General features: G+C 35.4%; 1 long non-coding RNA gene across 2 annotated transcripts in view; it reads right to left on the bottom strand.

Moving 5' to 3' along the window:
• The window catches only part of LOC126762397 (uncharacterized), a 58368-nt gene extending 38002 nt beyond the window's left edge, over positions 1-20366 (bottom strand). Inside the window, exons 1-2 of one of the 2 annotated variants that reach the window (XR_007667454.1) lie at positions 20186-20366; positions 5629-5869 (exon numbers count right to left, since the gene is read on the bottom strand). This is a non-coding gene — a long non-coding RNA (uncharacterized LOC126762397). The remainder of the gene's footprint in view (positions 1-5628; positions 5870-20185) is intronic. The other variant, XR_007667455.1, reaches the window with a different exon arrangement.
• Positions 20367-21564: the final 1198 nt, after the last annotated feature.

The following is a 21564-nucleotide window of genomic DNA, read 5'->3' as shown; positions in this document are numbered from 1 at the left end:
CTCTCCGAGCCGTTCAATACCGAATGAGGTTTTAGACAAGGCGACTTTCTATCGTGTAACATCTTCTTTAAGAGTGTAAACAACCATGCTGGCGTACGCCGATGATATTGATATCAATGGCCTTAACAAGCGAAGCAAATGGGTCTGGTGGTTAACGAAGACAAGACGAAATATCTCCTGTCATCAAACAAACAGTCGTCGCATTCGCGACTATGCTCCCGCGTCACTGTTCATAGTCATAACTTCGAAGTAGCAGTTAATTTCGTCTATCTTGGAACCAGCATCAACATCAACAACAATGTCAGCCTCAAAATCCAACGCTTAATAACTTGGCAATAGGTGCTTCTTCGGACTAAGTAGGCAATTGAGAAGTGAAATCCCCTCTCGACGAACAGAACTCTATAAGTCACTAATTATTTCCGTTCTGCTATACGGTGCAGAGGTATGGACGATGACAACATCTGATGAGTCGACGTTACGAGTTTTCGAGAGAAAAGTTCCGCGAAAAATTCTTTGAAAGAAAGACCTTTGCGCGTTGGCCAAGGAGAGTATCGCATTCGATGGAAAAGCTCATCGTTCCATCTTATGAGATATACGACATTGACATAGTAAGCTTTTTGGTCATGTCGTCCGAATGGACGAAAACACTCCAGCCCTGAAAGTATTCGGCGCAATACCCGCAGGGGGAAGCAGAGGAAGAGGAGATCTCCAGTCCGTTGGAGGGACCAGGTGGAGAAGGACCTGGCTTCGCTTGGAAGCCTTGCTTCGAGACCTTGCGAAAATAAGAAACGACTGACGCGCTCTTTTTAACTCGGCTATAACTGCGAAAGCGGTTTCTACTAAAGAATAACTATCAAGTTTCAAGTGAATGTCAATAGGAATTTTTAAATCAAGTTTCCTTTTAAATAGTATTATAATTTTTTTTGTCAACTCTATAAACTCTATCAACTTTGAAAACTTATTCTGTTGTTTATCGTTATACTATATATAACTACTTCAATTTCTAGTATACTAGGAAACTCTGCATAACCTAATAAATTAGCATGGGTATAAATGTTGAATCAATGCGTGAAATATATGTACATTCACTGCATCTAAAACTAGGGCTGCAGCCACATTTGTTATTGAGGCTTATGTCGTAGGAGTATGGGAAAGGAAAAATGAATGTGATTCACACATAGCAGATACGCTGAACATCGTGTGAATTTTTTAAGATGGCATCACTAGAATTAAATCTATCGATTTATTTGAAAACCTTGTAAATTAACACCTTAACATCTACAGCTCGGAATGGAGCATTTATAACAAATATACGGTTATACAACGGGTAGCTGGTAGAATAATGTCAATGGACACCTTCCGTATAATTTCATATCGTATCGAGCCAAAAATAGTTTCGTTAAAAGTTCTACAGATGAGAAACCCAAAAGAGAGTGTGGATTAGCCCCTACAAACGCAGCCACGTATTACTAGTAAACGTTTCCCTGCAGGGTCACCTCCGGTCCAATAAAAGTACCAAGAGAATTATACAATTTTGGTTTTCTTCTTTTCATTAAACTACCTCGGAAACATCCGCACTCAAAAGAATACCACGTATATACATATGTACATACATATATGGTACACAAATATACTCGCATTTGTCTGTTCATGTTTAAGCCTCGTTTACATTTATCTCTTAAACGCTGAACAAAACGCAATCGCTTAGCGTCCGACAATTGTTGAGCTAACACAAAAACTCAAAAAAAGTATTAATGATAACAGTAGTTAGGAGTATGAACGCATAGCATTTGTTGCACGCCACAATGTTAACCAAATAGTGTGATAAGTAATGCCACGATAATGTTGGTATCAGCAGTTTGTGGCTGCTCCTGGGCGCAGAAAAATAAAACAAATACATGCATAGGTAGCAAAAATAGAAATGAACACTTTTATGTCATGTCAAGACACAACCGCATATTATATGAGTATATACTTACATATGTATATATATCTTCGTAATTGTACATACGATTTTTTGATTCTTTACGATGATACGTATATTTAGCCCTTAGATTTTAATTGGAATTAATAGATATATAGGATATTCTGCCGCCCCCCTTTATCTACCTACCTACAAGTTTCATGAGGTGGTTCGAACAAAAGTAAATTTTTACAAAATATCTTCGATATTAAGTATATAAAATTTAGGAACTAGAAGCCACGCAAATTCTGAAGTTCCAAAATTCTCACAATACGGTTTTTGAGGAAATTGATAGTAAATTTACAAGACATCTTATTAAAAGACATAGAAAAAACCCATTTTCGCCCTATATCTTGTACACTTTTGACACAATTTTCAGGAATTTTTGCCTGAATTGGAGTTTTTAAATATCATTTTTGAAAATTTGGAGAAATAAAAGTATTTGTTACATTCAAAGCATAGGGTAACTGTGAGAGTGACACGTCGCTAGACAAAGCTATAAAAGTGCATCTTTAAATTCTATCACTATTTTTAAGAAAGATGTAAGCCAAAAGATATAAGACAAATTCAAAGACTGAAGAGTATTCGAGTAAAAATTAATATTTTTCATTGTTATTCAGATTATTTCATTGTGAGTGTACAACTCTTTATCTTTTATAATAAATTTTGTAAAAAAATTTGTTGAAGTTTTTTTCTGAATATTAAAAAACAGCGAAGATCGTTTTGCCGCCCTCCAAAACGTTGCGCCCGGGGCGACGGCCCCCTTCGCCCCCCATAGCTACGCCACTGGCTTTGCCTTTCGAAACCACTTAGGGACATTTTCGTTCATTACACTGTCAAACATCTTGTATGTCTTCGCTGAATCAGACGAATTGTCTTGAATTAATATCAGCGGAGTCAGCATATTTTTAACAGGTTCAAAGCTCTTTTTCTATACAAGGGGGTCTCTTGATCCATACCTAGAAGTTTTAATAATCAAATTTAACAAAATTCACGTTTTAAGGGTAAATCGGATTACCGGCATCATTTTTGCAAACTGTATGTAGTACGCTTTCAATTAACGATCTCGACGTAAAATGCGCCAAGTTGTTCCATACGTCAGTCCGAGTTGCTGTGAACTGCGCCGAGTCGATTCTTCACGGTTTTCGTGTACACTCTCAGCTATGGCTGCTATATTCTCTGCACGTGGTCTATTCGGTGAAATATTATCCAATAATGAAGTATGAAGTAGTATGCTCAGTAGGCCGATTATGTTGACCATAAGTTGGGCGAAGCGCGCGAAACACATTCTTTATAGAACGTGAATTTTCGTAATAAAGTTGAACGGTTTGTAAACGCTGTTCAGACGTAAGTCTTTCCATGCTGAAATGCCACGCAATACTGAACAAAAATAACATGACGCAAATCACGCCGGATCTGTCAAAAAAAGGTTATTATAAAAAGTACCTCTACTTTGATCCCCCGTTTCCGATGTGACAAGTTATCGAGCAATATGAGTAATGAAGACAAGTTTTACACAATGTAATACTCGTTTTTGCCAGGCACGAACGATTGGTGAAAACTTAATGATAACGTTTGGTTGAGAACGAGTGAACGAGGGTACCAAATCACATTCCTACTTACGTAAGTGCATTTTGAATGAGTCAAAAACTCCTTACAAAAAAACTAAGAACTGTTTTACACGTGTAGTTAGAAAGCTGGAATATCAATTGGGCGATGTACTTTGCTCTTTCTACTCATAATACTGGCAAAATAAAAGGCAAATTCGGATTCCAAAGCATTAAATTACCCACAGACAATTATTTTAACCTGAAAACGGGGCTGGGATTGTCTAGCCATATGTCAACAGAATACTTAGATAAATGGGCCTATATTCATACACACGTTGGTTGAAAAACGCCAGACACACCGCGTAGACAATTGTGTAAGAACATTGCAAGCGTCCAAAACGCTTCTAAATGGTGAAATTCAACGGTTCCAATACACTATTATCTTTATTTGTATTTTTTCAGTTGCCACATTTGGTGTTATGATGATTTTGACCTAAAATATTTGGGTTGGGTCAAAATTTGAATTTGATGTTTACTCGCTTCTTTTTTGCTGTTTCTTGCTGCTGGCGTTCAATAATTGAACATTTTTTTGCTGTTGTTGTTACATTTCTTGTCAACATATGGCGGCCGTTGTCGCATTTGCTTTTGCTTCTGTTTCTCAGAAATTCACAAACACACACACAAATGTTACACTCATATCTGAGAATATATTGACACATCGTTTATATAAACCAAAGGTGAATTATTGCGTTTATTTGCTTATTGACGACTGACGATTTGATTTGCATGCGATTTTGCCCGTTTCAGCGGGAATACGAAGCGTGTGACATTATTTTATGTTACACCTCAGTTGTGATGCCACCACATATGCTAATACACACACACATTCAGGGCATATGGAGCAATGGGTTTAACAAACAAACCTTCGGTTCGCCCATCGGGTGCGTTGTTGTGTGAAAAGAATTAAACAGTTACGCATGTTGACCGTTTCGCTTGCCAACGCTGAGGCGTTCGGTTTTGAAGTGAGCTGGCCGTGGATATGATCACTTCACTCGCTGTAGTTGAACGATTGTTGCCTGCGTGTGTGAGAGCTTTTAAGTCATTGAGTTATGTAAGAATTCTACATTCGAACAAAAGCAGACAGAAATATGTGACACAAGTTATGACGAAAGAGAAACATTTTATTTTGATGCTTTTAAGAAACGTGAAGGTAGACAAAGATCCCCCCTCTCTATATAGCTTTTGTCAAAATTTAAACTGTTAAGATCTCGTAGCTTTATTTTTACTGTATGTAGAATCAGGAGTTTCGCGGTAGATGATGTATGCGTTCCAAGCCGATTTTTGATGAGCCACGTGACAAAATTCCAGCATCTCGGATTGACAAACTGCCGATAGTTGAAGCAGTAGTCCTATCAAAACCCCGGATAACAAGCACAAACGTTAGACCACAGCAGTGGGTTACGCAATTAAATGTCGGGCAGAAATATAAATCGAATGAGAAAGTATTGCCGCCACAGAGACAGAAAAATATAAGTCACCTTCATTTCAAAATTTTGTTTTTCCTTTCTAGACAATATTCTAGACTAAACTAGTCTCCCAGAGGCTAAACTACTTTCAAACTGTAATATAAGGTATAAAGGGTTTCAGAGAATGCTAATGAGAAACATTGACTGAAGTTAATTTACTAGTTCCTGAAGATTTCATAAATTCTTAAATTATTTTACCTACTATTCAGGGTAATAAATTTTTCCCCATGATGATATTCCAAGAGTTTATAAAAAATAGTCAAGAATTGCTTCTTGTTCGAAAGCATATGACTGAGTGCTAAATACTGACTGCCCTGCATCATACTTATTCATTCACGGGTGTTCTCATTTGTCCATCGTTTCCAATATCATCTCAATGTCATCGCATACATACATATTTGACTGTTACTTCTTGTTTACCAACAATGATCAAATTATATCACGGTAGTGATGACACCCTTGCATTTGATCGATGAGATCGAAAATTATCATGAGAATGTGCTATATTCTTATCACTATATGATTGTTGGTTTTCTATTGTTGTTATTTTCGTTAGAAACAAACAACACTTTTACTTATTACCATTTACCTAGAATCCGATAATCTGGTAATTGAGTAAATACATACTTCCATTGCTTGTCTTCACGCATTTCGTTAAGACCGTGACTGCCTTGCAATGGTTCATCGCGCATTCGTCATAACCCGCTCCGCTTCTTTAGCCTCGGTTTATAGTTCTTAGCTTATTCTGTGCTGGCTGTCCGCTGCTTTCAGTTCAATTGATTTCTTATCGCTTTTCTCATGTTTCCCTTAAAACGTTGAAGTTTATTCAGCTGAAAAAATATGGCAATAAAAATGAATAAAATCAGATAACATTAAGTAATGTTGCTATTGATATACGTTATGACGGTTTAATGAGCTCCCAAATACGTTTGTTTCCATATACTATTATGGGTTCATAGTAAAGATTTAAACATATTGGGCGGCCAAAAGGAGAGATTTTTAAGCTCTCCATTAATGAGTTGCTTAAAAAATTCTAAGTTCTAAGTCTGTTTTATACAAATAGCCGATTTAAGCTAAGGAAAACGTAGGAAAATTACTTTCTCTTATTAATAAAGGCTTAAACACTTTTCAAATGATCGCCAGCATACTTCGCTAATCTTAAAGTTACCAAATTGTCATGCTTTCCTTGGCTTTTGAAAAGTTCCATACCACACTCACTTTATCCACATTTTTAACCAAGTCGCTGACATTTAATAGCTGTATTTTATTATAAAAGTTTTTCAATTGCTTACTGATTCAATTGATACTCATTTTGGTATTTCAAAAATCTACTGTAGAACAAATTTGTTCGATAGATTTTGCTTCACAAAACTAAAGCCCTCAAATTATATACTATTCTTCTGCCAATTCATTACTGAAACATGTTTTCTTATATTACGAGGGTTCTTGGTCGTTTGCTTGCAAAATAACCTTGCTAGACTGTAAAGAGAGGATGAAAGAAGCACTATTTGAATACCTCACATTTGTATCTACATATTTCTAAGTCTTCATTGCAGAAGTATATTATTATATTTAAGTATATTTTATAATTATGAAGATGTGCCCTGTTTATAATATGCTTGGAATATGTTGCTACAGAGTATAATAGTTTTGTTGTTGGTATCACCTCAAACTAATCGAGATAGATATATTGTTATATACATATACATTAGTATGTGAAAGATCAGGATTACGTGCAACTTGAATTTCGAGTGACTGTCTGTCAGTCAATCCGTCCGTCCATCTGTGCAAAAGATAACTGAGAAAAAATTGAGATATCTTGATGAAACTTGGTACCCAAGGAGGGTTAGTAGATGGGTGGAATCGAATCATTGCTAAGTCCACAAAACGTAATTAATTTAAAGTGCCGTTACAAAGCTCCACAATAAAATTAAAAATTGTTATTTAGGCCAACGAATTGCATTTGAAAGGAATATTTATGGCAGAACCTCATTTTTCCTTAAGGGGGCAATGACCACCGTACGTTTAATGTACATATCTCCTAAGCCATTCAAGCAAGCTATAATATCATTCCAACTCACTCTGTAAAATGGGTGAATTCGGATTATAATCCCGTCCAATCAATTTTGTTAAAAACTTCTAAAAAGGCGATAAATCTACAACTGAATGCGCCAGAGACAAACAATTTTACACCTAAAATTAATCAACAGGCCTTTCTAGAAGCCGGTGTCAAATCTGGACGACGGGCGTGACACCGCCCACATTTAGGTGAACGTGGTAGGTCCCCATATCTCGGGACCTACTGGACGGATTTAAACCAAATTAGCTGGGTATTATTATCCTGACAGACCCACATTACATATGCTGTAAAAATGGACGAAATCGAAAAAAATCACGCCTACTTCCTTTATAACATAATTTTAAATCCCTTCTGATACTTTCACTTTTCAGTATACAAATCAAGTACAAATGAATATATCAAGATAAAACTTTACACCAATAGTGCCTTTAAGGTATGCCACCTGATGACCAAATCTATATAAATATATAAAACTTTTCAAGCCCCCAAATACCGAACGACCCCAGTTCCTATTGCGGGGTTAATGGGGTGTAGTTACGCTTCTGAGTATACAATTTCAGTCGTAAGACTCAATAGTATACCCTTTTCTTACTCTTGCGTCCTCTCCGCGCACCCTGGAAACGTGAGCAACCCTTGTGTAAGGTGCGGAGCCTACGGTTATGACTTAAAGAGAGGGAGCTTCAGCGCAGTCACTCCGAGAAATGTGGTTTAAGGGATCGCTAGTGTCTAATTGCAGCGTCTGTTCACCAGAGGGACGGCTGCGAGCGGGTATCGGTCTTGAAAGAAGAAGCTCAATATACAAGTGTGTACAAAACACTATACACTTTGCCTAGCAAGGTTGCCCGCCACGCAGAAACCCCTTCCTATGAAAATTCTTTCGCAACATTTTAAAAAACTATTTCTCCGTCTTTGCTCCTTGGAAGTTGGAATAGTATGAAAAGTTCGGTAACACGTGAACTTACGTCTTCTTTACTTGTTTTTAGACTTTTTTTTCTAAATATGACTCACAATCACTGACTGCGAGTTCCAACCTCGGCTTGGTGGCCAAATCTCTCAACCGAGATTTGTCATTATGCAGCTAAATAATTCTAACAACACAGACAATAACATTGCCAATGAGTAATTCGTACACATACACATGCTTACAAATAATATCAAAAAATTCTAATAAAAAAAAAAGACTGTCTCATTTTATTATTTACTCATTTGATTCAGTTTCACAATTATACTATGTTAAACACATGATAGCGATAAGAAAATAATTTGCTCACTTTTGAGAGCGAGAAATATAGGAACATTGAGAGGGAAAGTAATGCTCGCATTGTAATAGTTTAAATCGTTGACAGGTCTACCTGTACATTAAATTCTTAAAGACAGGAATCGACAAATAAACTGTTTGTTTTTTATTAGTTTTGAAACAGAGTAGGTTACTCTAATGAGAGGTAAGGTATTACTTTAAAAGTAGTACAGTAAGGGCGGTTGACATCACATTATTTTTTATCGGACAAAGGCTCCAATTACCACTGAACGCAATACTTACTACTAATATATACATACATATAGTATCCTATCGCTGCCTTGTGAATTCCAGAGTGATTGTCTCTACGTCTCGTCGCAGAACTTGATCGAATTGAAGATATTTTCGGGTTCCGCCTTCACTTTGGTAGACTTTGGTGTCGAACCATTACCGCAAAATTGAGCGCCAGGCTTTCTAAACTGAATTTGGAGTACTCTATTAAAGTAGATTCTTTTAGCTATTATATAAAGTATGTAAAATATGAAATCTACAGAATAGATTGGTAAGGCTGTTCTATTCTAATGTGCGGTTCAATAACTGAATATCCCTTACTAAAAGGTATCTGAGTCTCTTGAGGGACATCTATTATTTACAAAGTCGTTATTTTGCGTTGCTAATCTTACCTATAGAATATAGACTATTTTCATTTTTAAGGCATAATCTGTATTGATAAATAAATTCTTTTATATTCTTGGAGAAACATGTTTTCGAAGAAAAAACATTCTTCGGCATTTAATCTTTAATTATCTCTTTAAAATGTTGGCCGCGCCTACGTCTCAGGTGGCCCATTCGTAGAGTTCAATTTTCGATGACTCGTTCGAGCATTTCGACTGGTAACTGGCGAAATCACGCATGATGTTTTGCTTCATGGCCTGAATAGAAGCGGAATTGCCCACAAACCACAAACTGTGGTTGTTTTCTGGATGAAATATCGGCCTTTGAATCTCCTCAAATTGCTTTTAGTCCCAAATGAACCAGAAATGGGCCTCACCGCTAAATAAAATTTGGTTCGAAAGCGTTGGATATTTTTGGAACTTTTCAATGGCCCATAGAGCGAAGTGATGCCGATTGGGATGGTCGAGCCGCTTAGGTTCTTGCACAAGCTGTGTTTTCTTTCAATTTAAGATCTCGACGTAAAATGCGCCAAGTTGTTGCATACGTCAGTCCGAGTGGCTGCGAACGGCGCGGAATCGACTCTCCACGTTTTTCGTGTACACTCTCAGCTACCGCTATTATATTTTCTTCACTGCATGCTAGAAGTGGCATATTCGGTCGAACATTATCCAATAGTAGGCCGATGTTGAAAAAAGTACCTCTACTTGGAACACCAGTTAGGTGTTTTTTGTAGTCACGAAACAATTATAAGTAAGTTAACGAAATTAAGACAATTGCTTGTTGTTGTCTTTTTGCACTTTTCATTCCAGTGAAAAAATGTACGTGTCTTATTATAAAGGTCTATTTTGAAAATTATTCATTGACCTCTAAAATTAGCTGCAAATCGAATTCGTCATTACGGTACCGAAGTGCAGCTGCACTTCAATATTGACTAAAATGCATTAACACAATACGTACATTCATACGTTAAAACATACATACACATATATTTATACATGAAAATTTGATTCTTGGAGGTATTGACTCATCCGCGCACAAACACACCAGCACACAATTGCCACTGCGATAAGAAAATAATATGATGGCAATGGGGCGGTCAACGCTTGTAGCCAATATGCATGCATAAAGTACTTACAGCAATGTGTTCATATGTATGCAATTTTATTCAATTGGATTCAAGAAACATTTATTGACTACGGACATGTGGCTCGAAACGGAAATCTTATCTACAGAAAATGCAAAATACGAAAACAAAACATACACATGTGTGTGGAAAAATCTTAATAGGAGACATGTACACGCATGCATATGTATGTATACATGACCAGGCCAGTAATTACTCAGAGGAACATGACATCTTTTTCCTGATTCCCTTCTGCTCAGCCATAAAAACATTTATTTGTAGTCCCGGCAATCGACCGTGTGTGCTCCAAAATTGTAACCGTTCCGCACTTCATAAATGGTCTTCTCTATCAGCGGCTTTCATTGCCAAAGTTTAACTTTTACATATTAATATGCATTCACGAATATTTACATACGCTGTCGGAACGTACCCGCTGGGGAAATTTTCACCAACGCGGTTTTCAATAATCATAGTAAAAATAATATTGTATATACATACATACATATGCTTTCGTATACATACGTAAAGCAGAAAATAATAAGTAATTTAACTAAAGTGGTCAATCTTATTTTAGCCGCTGAAAATTTATTTTATTCAATTATGTGTTGTACTATTATAAAATATAATATAAATAATGTTGGTACCATTTACAAGATTAAATAATGGAGTATGGTAACTTTGTGACAAATACAAAGTGAAATCTTTAGAAAATTTAAAATTTTGTTAAAAAAATTTCTTCGAAATAAAAATAAACTCGTTTTTTTTATTCTTTTTGTATTATTTTAGATTAAACCCTATTTTTTTAATAAGTTAATAAACCGCTTAAATTAAAAAAAATTACACCTTCTAGTAGTAAAATGCTGGTAGAGGTTAAAAAATCGAGGTGAGCCAATTTATTTTTACCATGAATATAAGTGTAAACCTTTCTTTTGGCAATAATAATTTTGACAAAATTTCCTACAGGGCAACTACGCATTAGCCAGTTAGCGTCGCTATCGCCAACGCCTTTTGACATCGCTGCCGTTCGTTTGATTTTGCTCATTTGGTTTTTAATGCATATTTACGAGTATGTAAATGCATAAATAGCAACAACAACAACGCCATACATAGTAAATGTAATAACAAACTGCAGCTATAGATAATGCCAACGGCAATACGGTGGTGACAACAATAACAAACTAAGAAGCAACAAGAGAGCGATCGATCGCGAATACGCCAGCAGTGACGGCAGGCGAAGGCAATGGCAACGACAGTGGCAAGAGTCCAACGAACGCCGCACAAATTGTATTGAATGCAGTCAACAACAACCGTATCAAGAACACGACAACGCGAGCACAACAATAGCCAAGCAACAACAATTATGCTTTGTAGACGGCCATAGACGGCGTCTCAATGAGCTGACGCACAAAAAAAGAATGCATACGACGCCTCATTTTCATGGCAGTGCATCGCAAATGACGATAATAAATGAACTTTGACATTAATTTCCAAAGCAGCAATAACAAAAAACAACAACTACAACTAATATGCATACGAATGGTGGCAATAAGCGCATGAGAATGAAGACGCTTCCATTTAGCCATTAAAGGGCGAAAAATAATTTTAATGTGATTTTTTACAAAAGTTATGCTACAAATCAATATGAAACCTTTCAGAAGTGAGGAATTTCTTAAGTTTACTGCACGCAAGTACTAGATTATAATGTAAATCTTTTAGCAAACTTTAAACGATATAATAATTCTTAATATATTTAATCAAATTTGGAATATTATTAAAAATGAGGGATAATATTGGAGAACATATTTGGCAGATGTAATATTACAGGGTTCTCGTTAGTGGCGTGTAGAAAGGAAATTGGTACGACGTGCAAATTAGCAATCGTCTTTAGGAGGTTATATTCGCATAGAATTTTCAAAAAAATGATTTTTTTATTTTATTAATGTACATATGTATACTTAAGATACAGAAAATTCCAATTCGTTCCTCTGAATATTTTCAAAGTTACAAGCAAATTTGAAAATACGTTTCAGAGTGTTTGGAAGTGCATTCCAAAATTTAAACGCTTTTTTTTCAAAATGGTGTTTTCAAAGTTGGTGTCCAAAAATTACTAGGAAACGGCTAAACCGATTAGTCTCAAATTTTAACAAGAGCTTCTTAAACATATTTTCTAGTAATTAATATAAATTTTTTATTTAATAAATAAATATTTTTTTATAAGCTATTTAAGTACGAAATCTTGGTTAAAAATCATTTTTTTAGAAACCACCATTATGTCAAAAAAATTTTATTTTGCTTATTCCTCCAATTATCTACTAGATTTAACATTACTTTAACGAAAACAGTTTTTTTTTAATTTGAGAGAATAGAGTCCAGAGATACATATAGCTGTCACCGCAAATGTCTTTTTTGAGAGGAGATCTCGGAGATCAGCTGAAATTCCTTTCCAAATAAATATTTTTTCTAATTCTAAGTCTTAAAATACAGTGACACGTATACAAGTTTTTCAAAAAAATTACATCTTTCGCATGCAAACGAGTTCAAATTCAAAAACAAAGATATTCTACAACTTATTTTCTAACATATAGCCGACAATTAAAATCTGCAACTCACATTCGTTACAATGTCTCATCTAGACATTGCACCTTTATAAATAGGAGGTTTGCGCTTGAGGTCAAAGAGGGTCTTTTTCAAAAATGTGATTTTGAGAACTTTACTTCTTCTTACTTTTAATAACAAAAATGAAGTGATCGAGCTGAATTTTTACTAGAGATACCTTAGATACCTCATCAAAGTGGTTTAACCTCTATCTCCAATGCTAAATGCTATCAACTTTTGTTTCGCATATTTTAGATATTTTCTATTGTGTATGGCTTAAATGACAAATTATTCTCAAAAATGAATATCGAAGAACGAAATGAAAATCGAAGATTTTGTTTTTTATTTTTAGAAACTTTAGGCTAAATAAATTATAATTGTTTATAGTAAACAAAACTAAAAAGTTACTAAAACGCTTTTTGATGCTTAAAGAAAGATGGCTTCACTAAAGAGAGGAGCACAGCTGCGCATGCGTCAGAGCGTTTGTTTGAGCGTCTAGTATAGTTTGTTCGATTCGTTTCTGTTCAAAATTTGTTTGTACAAATGCCTCCCAAGTCTGCATGCCCCTGTCGCCTTCGCAACAATAGTTTAGTCTGACGCTGATCTATAGTTTCTTTCTACCTTTTCTTCATTTCAGAAGTTTTCATATATGATATCCATTGCATAGCAGGGTTCTGGCTCGAGCAGCCTAGTGGTCACAACAGAGCGGACTAATTCGTTGACCGTTTCTATCGACTAAAGTGTCAGTCGAATCTTGCGAAATCTATGCACTAAAACAACATTTATTTAACAACGTAAAAGACTTTACTCATAATGCTTTAGTTATAGCAACTTTCCTTTTTTACATTCTTTCAGCACCATATTTATTCCAATGCTTATTGGAACTCCGATAGAGAAGTTTTCCCTTAGCAAAAATTATAACCAAATGATATATGTACATATGTATACCCAGAGCGTCTGTGCTTTAAGCGTATATCTACTACGTCTTGTCACATATATTGAATATACTCTCCTCTATAACATCTGTAGAATGTCGTATATTCTAAGTTCGATCGCAGTCTTTGTCGTTATTGTATTGGAACTTTACACATTTTGGTATGTGATTTTATGTACGACTACTTTGAGATGGTTCAATGCTCATAATTATATATCAATACATATACTATGTATATGTATGACTATTACTGTACGTGACTCGGTATAGAAAACATTTTACTCTCTACTTTTAGTATACAATTTCATATACATACATACATATAAAAATACTAAAAATGATCTTGTTTAGTATAGATGTACTTATGAATTAATTATAATTAGCAGTGATATCTTTAAAAATAGGATTATTAAGCCTGCTTTTCCGTTATATACTTTTATTTAATTAGCCACACCTAACTTGGTGAACAGACGTTGACCAGAAACCGCCCATTATGGGTCCGTCCCGCCTGGATTTTTTTATTATTTTATTACACAACATGTCCTTGCATTTTACGGGAGACACATATTTCAGAGGGGTGGTGTCGATTCGCCCATTTTGTCCGTCCGTCCGTCCGTCCGTCCGTCTGGCCGTCCGTCCGTCCGTGCAAACTGTAACTTAAGTAAAAATTGAGATATCATGATGAAACTTGGTACACGTATTTCTTGGCTCCATAAGAAGGTTAAGTTCGAAGATGGGCAAAATCGGCCTACTGCCACGCCCATAAAATGGCGAAAACCGAAAACCTATAAAGTGTCATAACTAAGCCATAAAAAAAAAAGGAAACGAGCGATGGCCAGATTGAAATCTTACGAAAAAAATATGTAAACGGAGGGATTTGTTGCATCGTTCAAGATCACTTATAATAAATGTAAAACAATGAAAATTAAATAAATTTGTGAAATTTAAAGGTATTTGATGAAAAGTTTTGTAATTTGAAGCATCATGGTAATATTTTCAACGGAAAATTATTAAAAACATTTAATGATTGAGAGCTAACAAGATTAAATCCTATTATTGGGCATTGAAAGGACAAAAGTCAGTTGTTATAATATTCTTTAAAAAGATTTAAATAGTTTCTCCATATAATAAATAACCACTATATAGTAATTTTTATTCATACTAAATGTTGGGTGTTTTAATTTAAATACCCAAAAATTATAATTTTGTTCAATCTGGCCATAATGGAAAATGTTATAAAAAACGCTAATTTTGAGGCGCTCTCACACTGGAATAAGTTTAACAACCCTTTATTCCTGTAGGCAGTTTAGCTTCAACGCCAACTTTTCCAAGTACGGTGCTCTACGCATGTGATGTTGTTCCAAAAGTATTGGCCTTCCATCTGGTTCTCAAATTAGATTTTTTATAGTCAGCCCAACGCTGATCATGGAGGAGTGCGGAGACCTCTTGGCTTGCTCATAATTTCCTAACTTTCTTAAACAGTGGCGGAAATAAAAGTTCTATCATTCTTTATCTGTACATATAAAATAAAAGCAAAAGATACCCCTAAGTCAACACGCATACAAATGTTAAGCCAATTGAGAACTCTCCACCGTCGCTGCCTGTTGGATCGGGGCTCTTTGAACCAAAATGCCAACACAATAGTTACGCGACACCGTGGCTCCGCTAACTTAGCCTGGCGTGACGTGCCATTTGTGTCAATTTTAATAAAATAATTCTAACATACATACATGTACATACATATATCACATATGTATGTACATGTGTATGAAAACGTACATTAGTTGTATGGTATGTGCTATTGAACGGGCAGGAAAATGCGGGAATAATGGACGCAAACGAAATTCCATAAAACCATGTTAGTTGTTGATCACTCCGCTACTGCTGTACTTTATAGGTTTTGTTCTTGTAACAGTTGTTGTTCCACATAATTGTTGCTTTAGCTAATTCAGAATCTGGTTGCTTGTGTGTAGGTTTCCCCACATTTGTGCCACTCTGAGTAATTCACCACATCAAAACTGTGGCAAATGCCATCAATGTTGTTGCTTTTGGCATTGTTGCCGTTCTTGCCATTTTTTACTGAACGAAACAATCCACAAGATCCCCCCCCTGCAGCCGTTGTTCAACTCTCTTCGCCTACTGACATTACACGGATGTATACACACACCCTTACCCACACGCACATGCAACGGATTTTATAATGATAATGCCAAATGTACTAAATTATAAGAATGCTGGCACTACTAAATAACAATAACAACAACAATAAGCTCACATAACAATTGCTGTACGCGCTGGCACTTAAGAAGCCACTTCCGTTAGCAATTTACAAACGACTACATCCACACACACACACACAGATGTGCAGTGCGGTCGAGAATGTAGAACAAAAGCGGCTGCGGCTGTGGCAGTGGCAACGTCAACAATAAAAGCGTACAGTGAGCGAATCATCTGTCCATCAGCTCGGCCGCATTAGATGCATGGATGTGGCTTATGGGCACGAAATTTTTAGCGGTCGTTGCGAAGATGAACGACGAAGGTGGTGGCGGTGGTGGCGGCAATGACGCGACCGTTTCTGCCACATTAAGATCTCTTCAATTGGCTTGATTAAACGTCGGAGGGCTGACGATTCATTCAAAAATAATTGTTAGAACCATTCGTGAACTCATTTCGTTGTGGGGATTGCATTTAAATTGATGAAGCATACATTGGAATTTTATTAGCCTAAAAATATTATTGCAAAAGAGAGAATAGTAATAGTATCCATATGTACTTGTATGTATGAATATTCGGTAGTAAAAATGCATTCTCTACTTAATAATTTGATGAGAAATGGCTTGGTTGTTTCCATCATTTTATTTTCGTAGATAAATAGGGTCTCCCAAAATCAACGCAAGACTTAAAAATGCCGCCATTTCCATTAATCTTCTCAGTTAAAACACTATTCCGACCACATTTTGTTTGAAATTTCCGAACTTGGCGGTCGCTTTCATTATTTTTGAAATATTGTTAATAATGAAGATATGTTGTTCTATAGTGTAACGCTAAATTTTCTCTAAGCCTACATTGTCAGCTGTCGATTTGTTTTTTTATACTCTCGCAACAAAGTTGCTAAGGAGAGTATTATAGTTTTGTTCACATAACGGTTGTTTGTAAGTCCTAAAACTAAAAGATTCAGATATAGGGTTATATATACCAAAGTGATCAGGGTGACGAGTAGAGTTGAAATCCGGATATCTGTCTGTCCGTCCGTCCGTCGTCCGTCCGTCCGTTCAAACTGTAACTTAAGTAAAAATTGAGATATCATTATGAAACTTGGTACACGTGTTTCTTGGCTTCATAAGAAGGTTAAGTTCGAAGATGGGCAAAATCGGCTTCCTGCCACGCCCACAAAATGGCGAAAACCGGAAACCTATAAAGTGTCATAACTAAGCCATAAATAAAGATATTAAAGTGAAATTTGGCACAAAGTATCGCATTAGAAAGGGGCCTATTTGGACGTAATTTTTTTGGAAAAATGGGTGTGGCCCCGTCCCCTACTAAGTTTTTTGTACATATCTCGGAAACTACTACAGCTATGTCAACCAAACTCTATAGAGTCGTTTCCTTTAGGCATTTCCATATAAAATTCAAAAATGGAAGAAATCGGATAATAACCACGCCCACCTCCCATACAAAGGTTATGTTGAAAATCACTAAATGTGCGTTAACCGACTAACAAAAAACGTCAGAAACACTAAATTTTACGGAAGAAATGGCAGAAGGAAGCTGCACCCAGGCTGCTTTTTTTGAAAATTGAAAATGGGCGTGGCGTCGCCCACTTATGGACCAAAAACCATATCTCAGGAACTACTCAACCGATTTCAATAAAATTCGGTACATAATATTTTCTTAACACCCTGATGACATGTACAAAATATGGGTGAAATCGGTTTACAACCACGCCTTCTTCCAATATAACGCTATTTTGAATTCCATCTGATGCGTTCTCTGTATAATATATACATACATTAGGAACCAATGATGATAGCGGAATAAAACTTTACACAAATACGGTATTTGAAAAATATGTAAATGACGGATAATGAAATCTCGATTATCACTTTATCATGCGAGAGTATAAAATGTTCGGTGACACCCGAACTTAGCCCTTCCTTACTTGTTTTATATGATTTCATCTAAAGGTGAGCAGTGCTGCGCCCACTGTTACTTTCATACCCGATCCTATAAAGCTCTTTCCCACCATTTCGGTTGTGAAGTTTAATGCTCGTGGCGCTTTTATTCAGTGAGTTATCGTACTTTTAGCAGTTATGCACATAACAGTTATATGGGGCGTGTTCCTGGATATTATCTGATTATACCCATTTTCCCAGCATATGAAGAGGCGCCAAAAAAACTTCTCAGCAAGTTTGGTTAAGTTGGCTTCACCGGTTTGGAAGATACATACATAAGTAAGTACATACATATGTACATTAAATCATTGATGGCGGGCCGACTTCTCTTGGGAGATGGGAATATGTATGTAGACAGCTGTATGTAGATTTGCAGACAGCAGTTACATACATTTATGTGAAAATCTAACAAAAATTGCGATTTTCTATAAAATAATAAATACTGAAGAAATAATCCTAGAACTATTATTAAAAACTAGCAGTTCCTTAATATTCAATGTATGGATTTAATTTTCCTGAACTTGTTAACAACATTTTTTTTCTGTTGAAATTAACGATTCCGCACAAGCGAAAAAAATTGCTAGTCTCTTTCGCATTTTTTCGCTGCGGCTATCAAACTAGCATCAACCCTCGACTTTATGCGCTCTTCGTTTAACGTCAGCAGCTAAATTCCTCGTTTCGCAGTATGAAATTAGGCCGGTCGATTGAAAATTCTCTACCATAAATGAAATGAGAGCAACAGCGCCAACAAGCACCAAGTTATAACTGTACATGGCAATGGAAATGAGTTTTAAATATTTACTGCAGAACATTGGACCCTCTTGCGCACAAGGCTCACAACACGTTCGTACACAGTTCAGCAATGTGTATACGAAGACGACAGAAATGGTTTTCTGTATATACATATTTATGTTAAATGTATGCGTTTTTCAGTACGTACGAAGTACTTTATATGGTTAGTTGACTGAGACGCTGCGCAGCCAAGCCAGCTATAGTGATGGCTAAGCACACATGCGCAGCAAATGTTCCGCACGCATGAGGGTTGAGAGGGCTGCAACTGCAGTAAGCCGTTGGTAATTTGGCATGTCGACAGATATGAATGTGGTGGCTTCAGAAAATTTGGTTCGCTTCTTTTAATTTATCTCCGGAGGTTTCTGGGCGCGAGAAATTCATATTCAATGCTTACTACTAATACTCGCGTAAATATGTACATGTGTATGTATGTTTGTCTGTATAAAAAAATGGTTATATGTATGTAAGTACGGCCATATATAGTACACATTTTACTAATACTCGCGTAAATATGTACATGTGTATGTATGTTTGTCTGTATAAAAAAATGGTTATATGTATGTAAGTACGGCCATATATAGTACATATTTATCTCGGTTGCAGGGATTCACTGAGTTTTTAATTTTTGTTGCTGCGAGAGAGCAGCAAGAATTGTTATTTCCGAAGTCTCATAATGAAGACTTAGTACATAGATTGTCAACAAACAAATTTGTAATTTTGAATACAGCTAGTTACGTGAAGAAAAATTTATTCAAACAAATCTTTCCATAATTTTTTGAGTTACGGACAGAATGAGAGGACGAGAGAAAGATTTACTTAAAATACAATTCCAGAACAAAACAGATGTAATTGGCTTGATTTACAATTTTGAATATAAACAGTGGTTTATATTTGTAAGACTTACGTATGTATGTACATATGTATGTATGTATGTACATGTGCACATATATCCATCGAAGGAATTTGCATTGACAATTAGTGAAATCTGGGAAATCAATTTAGAAAGAGTCTCTTTGAGCTTTTCGAATATGTGTACGTATTCAAAGGGTATAATATTTAAGTATATCAACAGTAATACATTTTAATCGTCCTTTGGTTTTATTACACAGGGCTAACAAAAACGGTTTGGTTTGGTGCAGCTCCTTCTCCATCCTGCCTTAGATACTATAAACTTAATTGCTATTATTAGATTTTTGCTCACAGCTACAATTCTTATTTGCATTTTTTCTGGTTTTACGGTTTAATTCAAAATCCGATAATCACTTTTATTACAGAAATAGTAAAAATTAAATGTCGTAATGAAAGATCAACACACGGTATGTTAGTTCGTTTGCTTACTTTCGTATTGAAATTGGCAATCAAGATTTCTTATAAACGAGAGTTGTTGTGAAAAATATGGTTGATATTTTCATACCAACTCACAAAGATCTAAAATTTGCGGTACCAAAATGAGTCTAACGTTACTGGTATTTATTGCTTTCTAAGTCAACTTTGATGTATTATTTATGTACATATATAAAAATTCTATGAATACGTACAGGGAAGCTCATTTCGTCACTTTAATTTTATTGATTGAGATTAACTACACTATGTTAACCAACTGGTACTTTTGGCAAACGCTTAATTTATTTGTCAAAAAAGTTATTTTTTTCTTATTCTTATCTTTATCTTAATTTAGTGTGCCACTTTATACATAAAGCCAAAATTTTTTAAAAATTTTAGCTATATTGATATGACAGTCGTGAGCCTCCCCTCTTTTTTAAGCATTTAAATCGCTACTATGTATTTACAAATGCTCTCAGATCCACAAAATGCTCAGTACATTCTCACTTTTCCTCACGCTTAGTTGAAAAGAGCCGAATGTACAGACCGCGTACTTGAAAATAATCGCACTCAGATGAACAACCCAATCAACAAATAAGCGATGTCATACGATTATTAAATTAAATGGACGAATGACGGTGTTAAAGTCGAGGTAGAAGTTTAGATTAAGGCAGCAAAGGACTTCAAAAGAACTTCAAGAGCTTTGTATTTGGGATTTGATAGAATACATTCTTTTTAAGATGCTATCAAAGTATGCTTTGCGGACTTGAAAGAGAAATTTAGATTATACATACATATTTCTCTTTTTAAGGAATGCCTGTATATTCATTAGAATAGTTATATATGTACGTATATTTATAATTTATAATATGTTCGGATATATCCGACATAGAAAAGATATCAAGTTAAGTTATATTCGATCAACTGGGATAGTTACGGTACAACATATCACGTTAAAATCTAAAAATAAAAATAAAAATAAAATACAATTGAACCTTAGATGTCTTTGATTGGGCGACCGTGGAGAGTAGTGAATCGAACAAAAAATTAGCATAAATCAGTGGTTATTTCACAAAGTAAAGTTTTCACACTTTAATTTTTCTGCTAAATAGCGCACCTTAAATAAAGTGATTATATAAATTTCTGGCAGATCGGAGAAATCTGTTCATAAAGGAAATTTTGGTAAACTTTTGCAATTTTCGAACATCGATCGCAATTTTTGAAAGTTTTTGACAATAAGTTTCATAATTTGGGTTATTTTTCTTAAGCTTCGACTATTTTGTTCTTTTTTTTTATTTTAATTAATTTTTATATCACAAGTAGTTCACACTATGTAGAAAAACTTGCCTTACGTTACCTATTAAATTTTAAAATTGAAAAGTATTCATATTAATTCGAAAAATTAAAAAAATTGTCTAAATGTTCTTTTGATGTGCCATTTTTTGGTTCCTAACTACCTTTACCTTTTATGGGACTTTGTTTTTCATATTTTTAATAGTTTTGCTAACTGGGTTTTATTTCAGTGAGGGTTGCAGTAGGCGCACTCTCGCTTACACAATCGCGTTTATTCGTTTTCGCGGAGATGCGGCCAGTG

This window comes from Bactrocera neohumeralis, chromosome 6 (genome assembly GCF_024586455.1).
Source record: "Bactrocera neohumeralis isolate Rockhampton chromosome 6, APGP_CSIRO_Bneo_wtdbg2-racon-allhic-juicebox.fasta_v2, whole genome shotgun sequence".
Classification (NCBI taxonomy): domain Eukaryota; kingdom Metazoa; phylum Arthropoda; class Insecta; order Diptera; family Tephritidae; genus Bactrocera; species Bactrocera neohumeralis.
The sequence above is the reverse complement of the archived record's forward strand: the minus strand, read 5'-3'. Positions and strand labels throughout refer to the sequence as shown.